Source organism: Macaca mulatta, chromosome 2 (genome assembly GCF_049350105.2).
Source record: "Macaca mulatta isolate MMU2019108-1 chromosome 2, T2T-MMU8v2.0, whole genome shotgun sequence".
Lineage (NCBI taxonomy): Eukaryota > Metazoa > Chordata > Mammalia > Primates > Cercopithecidae > Macaca > Macaca mulatta.
Window position 1 is genome coordinate 99026879 of NC_133407.1, and position 4554 is coordinate 99031432.

General features: G+C 41.4%; 1 pseudogene; it reads right to left on the reverse strand.

The window, feature by feature from the left end:
* Positions 1-397: 397 nt before the first annotated feature.
* On the reverse strand, positions 398-2329 carry LOC699422 (60 kDa heat shock protein, mitochondrial pseudogene; annotated as a pseudogene).
* Between the last annotated feature and the right edge of the window lie 2225 nt (positions 2330-4554).

A 4554-nucleotide genomic window follows, 5' to 3' on the forward strand; every position in this document is an offset into this window, starting at 1 on the left:
GTACACAATTATTCTCACTCTCCACAGAAAGGCTGCTTAACTTCTCATCTGGTGGTGGCAAGCACTAAAATCCTGATTTGTAACAGAATAGTAGTAAAAATGCCTCAGTGATTTAAGTTGAAGGCAGTACATTCGTACGTGACTCTTGTACCCAGTATCAGGAATGTACAAATGTCTTTTTATTCAAAAATACAAAATAAAGTATCTGAAGGCATGGATAATGACAGCAGTAAACCATTATATATTTTGTCAACTGAAACCAGCAACTGATGGTTATGATTTCTTAAACATCAGCCAGCCTTTTCTTCATTTTCTCCAACTGACTTCTCTGAAGTTATTGGTGAGGAACATTGCCTTGGACTTCCTGTCCGAGTTTATTAATAAAGGTCAAGCACTATTCTAGGAGTTACAACATGCCGCCTCCCATACTACATCCCATTCCACCCATTGCACTCATTCCAGGGTCCTTCTCTTCTTTAGGGATTTCTGTGACTACAACTTCTGCTGTAGTTAACAGAGGCTACACCAGCAGCATCCAGTAAAGCAGTTCTCACAGCCTTTGTTGGGTCAATAATTCCTTTTCCCACCATATTCACAAAATCTCTGACCATAGCATCACAACCAACTTCTGAGGAACGTTGCATAATTTTCTCAACTATCAGAGATCCTTCAACACCTGCATTCTTAGCAATGGTCATTGCTGGAATTTTGAGTGTTATTTTAATTGTTTATATACAAATTTTTTTATCTTCATGAGCTGGAGTCAATGAGTCCGAGGCTGGAATGCTCCAAACCAGGATGGATACAACCCCCTCCCAAAACAATGTCTTCTTCAACAGCAGCTCTTACAGCATTAAGGGCATCTGTAACTCTGTCTTTCTTTTCATTCGCTTCAACATCACTTGTCCCACCAACATTTAGCATAGCTACTCCATCTGAAAATATTGCCAGTCGTTCAGTTTTTCCTTTTCATATTCACTAGTTGTGACATCTAACTGCTCAATGATTTCTTGAATACGTTTTTCAATTTGAGCCTTGTCACCTTTTCCTTTTAAGAGTATGGCATCATCTTTGGTCACAATGACCTCTCCAAATTTTCCTAAATCATGAGGATGAACATCGTCAAGATTTAGGATCAACCCCTCTTCTCCAAACACTGCACCAACAGTAGCAATAGCTATATCTTTGAGCTGGTTCTTTGTCACCAAACCCCGGAGCCTTGACTGCCACAACCTGAAAACCAATCTTTAGGCTGTTCAAGACAAGTGTACTTAGAGCTTCTCCACCAACATCTTCAGTGATTATGACCAAAGGTTTATGGTGAGCATTGGCAGTTTTAAGAGCAGGTACAATGGACTGGACACTAGAAATTTTCTTTTCACTCAACAGAACATATGCCTCCTGGAATTCACATTTCTGACCTTTTGATGTATTAATAAAGTATGGAGAAATATAGCTTTGATCAAACTTGAAACTTTCAATAATTTCTAATTCATCATTCGGTGTTTTCCCATCCTTTACTGTGATGACACCCTTTCTTCCCATCTTTTTCACTGCATCAGAGATGAAATGGCCAATTTCTTTGTCTCCACTTGCAGAAATTGCAGCAGCCTGTGCAATTTCTTCAGGGATGGTCACAGGTTTAGACTACTTTTTAAGTTCAGCAATTACAGTATCAACAGCTAACATCACACCTCTCCTGATTTCCACTGGATTAACACCTTTGCTAATCTTCTCAAAGCCTTCCTTGACAATAGAGCATGCCAGTACAGCAGCAGTGGTAGTGCCATCCCCAGCCTCTTCATTTGTGTTTTTGGCAACATCTTGTGCAAGTTTAGCCCCAATATTTTTATGTTTATTCTTTAAGTCAATTGACTTAGAAACAGTCACACCATCTTTTTATACTCTGGGACTTCCCCAGCTCTGCTTAATAATCACTGTTCTTCCCTTTGGCCCCATTGTAATGGCTACAGCATTGGCTAAAAGGTCTATACCTTGAAGCATTAAGGCTCGGGCATCTGCACTGAATTTTACATCTTCGTCATAAGCCCGAGTGAGATGACAAGCCAATACCCTGGACACTGGTCTCATCTAAAGACTGTGGGGAACCAAAGCATTTCTGTGGGGTGGCAGCAAGGTGTGCCCGCAGCACCGCGAGGCAGGTCGGCAGCTGCAAGTGAGGCCTTATTTATTTACTTATTTATTTATTTCAGACTTAGTTTCGCTCTTGTTGCCCAGCCTGGAGTCCACATGGTATGATCTCGGCTCACTGCAACCTCCACCTCCCAGGTTCAAGCGATTCTTCTGCCTCAGCCTCCTGAGTAGCTGGGACTACAGGTGCATGCCACCACTCCTAGCTAAGTGGCCATCTTTCTTACTTTGGCCAATGGGACGTTATTGAACATAATGTGAACGGGGGTTGAAAAGTTTTTCCATGGTTTGGTTTGCCCAGATGGGCTTCTGCCAATAGCCTAGATAGCTGCTGATCCAAGATAAATGTGGAGAAATATGACGCAGACCTAAACTTCAACGGATAGCTAAGTTCAGCCAACCTGCAGCCTGAAGCAGACCTGTAGGAAGGAGACCAAAAAAAAATGCCAATTGTTGTAAGTTACTGAGTTTTGGGCTGGTTTGTTACTCAAGATTATTGCAGCAAAAGTTAGCTAACATGATAATTGATGATGATTGGAGCCCCAGCATCTTGCTTAGGTCATATGGTGGCCTTAAAAGTGGAAGTCAAGCCCTAAGGATCACAGAGCAGAAACATAGAATAACCCATAGTCCCTTGACATCATGAAGCTACCACACCACCCCAAAGCATTCAATTTGCACTTCCTTTTTAAGAGAGAATAAATCACTATATGTTCGAGTTGCTATAGTAGGAGTCATCCCTTGTTATTACCTGTCAAATGATGATTTGTATGGATTCACTTAAAAAAAGAAAACACTTTTTTTCATATTAAGAGAAACATTGAACACACGCAGTATCAACATTTAAATGTTAAATAGAAGACAGAAAAGAATCATCATGCTTACAGTAAGCCACTTAACTAGGAACTCATTTAGCATAGCTAAAAAGAATGGAACAATAGTCATTATGGTCTAGCCAAGGTGTCAGGACTATTTTGGTTGCAGATGAGCAAAACTCAAGCAGCTTATTTTAAGTGGCAAGGAGCACAGGGCATTTTAAGGATATCTGAAGAAATGTCAAATACATCCAAGAGCTGACTGGTGACCACTTCAGGACCTTACTCTCAAATGTCTCCCACAACAGCTGTTTCAGAATCCAGTTTCTCCAAGGAGAGAATGTAGTTGGCCCAGCCTATTCACTCTAACCAGGCCACTTAAATCATTGGCCAGCACTGGATTGGCTGCTTTGGGATGGGTGTTCATCCCTGGTCCAAACAATCGTGGCTCCGTGGGAAAGAAGATAGAGGAAGAAGCATTGAATGACAGTCATTCTGAAGCTGTGCATGGGACATTTTAAGCCAGGAGGGGAAGTTACATATGGCAGGCAAATTGACTGGCATATCCAGGACACCCGGTAAGCTTTGTTGAGGAAAGAAAGAAAACATTTCCAGGAATTCAAGCCTGAGTAGGATACCATTGTTTGTAGGAGTGGTTGGAGGACAGAGCTAGACAACAGGCATGATGGAGCCTCTAAGAAAAATTTCCCTACCTCATGACATCACCCAGGATGACTCCAGATTGAAAGATTTCAAGAAAAGAGAAAAATTCTGAGTTTTCTATAAATTGATATTCTAACAGATTTGCAATGTGTTTCTTCAGTCTTGTCATCATGTTGATAGAATATTTTTATGTGTCTCCCCACCCCAAGATGTCACCATCTCTTTTCTTCCCTCCCCAGGTAAACTTCTTGAGAGATTACTTTATATTCCCCATCTATACTCCCTCACCTCTGTTGAGCTCCTCAGACCAGCTACAATGTGACTAATTTCCCTATCTCTCCACATTGCTGCTTTAACTGGATTGCTAAACACCGCTCATCTGCCAAACTCAGTAAATGCAATTCAATCTTATTTTATTTCATCTCACTGCAGCAGTGACCAGTCCTGAAACTCTCTCCTGTCCTGATCTTTATAGGACCAGTCACTTTTGATTATACCCCTTTTTCTCAAGGCAGGCATTTTTCCTGCTTTATGGGTCTTCCTTCATTCAGTCCTTAAATGTTACCTCTCAGTTTTATTCTTGACTTTGCTACACTCAACCTGGGCGATCTTATCTAATCCCTCAGCTGTAAATTCAGAGGGATCTCATCTCATCTCTCCCAAATCCAATTCAGCTGCCTACTAGAAAGTTCCAATAGGTATCTCATAGGTACCCCTTACAACACAGCCGAAACAAAACTCATCATCTTTCCCCCCTTATCTGTCCCTCCTACTGGATTCTCAGTCTTATATAACTTAGTTTTCCAAGCCACAAATCCAGGAATTACTGTCAACCCCACATTCAGTCACCAAATCCTTTGTTCTCTCCTCTTTCTTCCTACCTCCCCCCATTGCCTTATTGAAACTCCCATTGCATCCCTCTAGA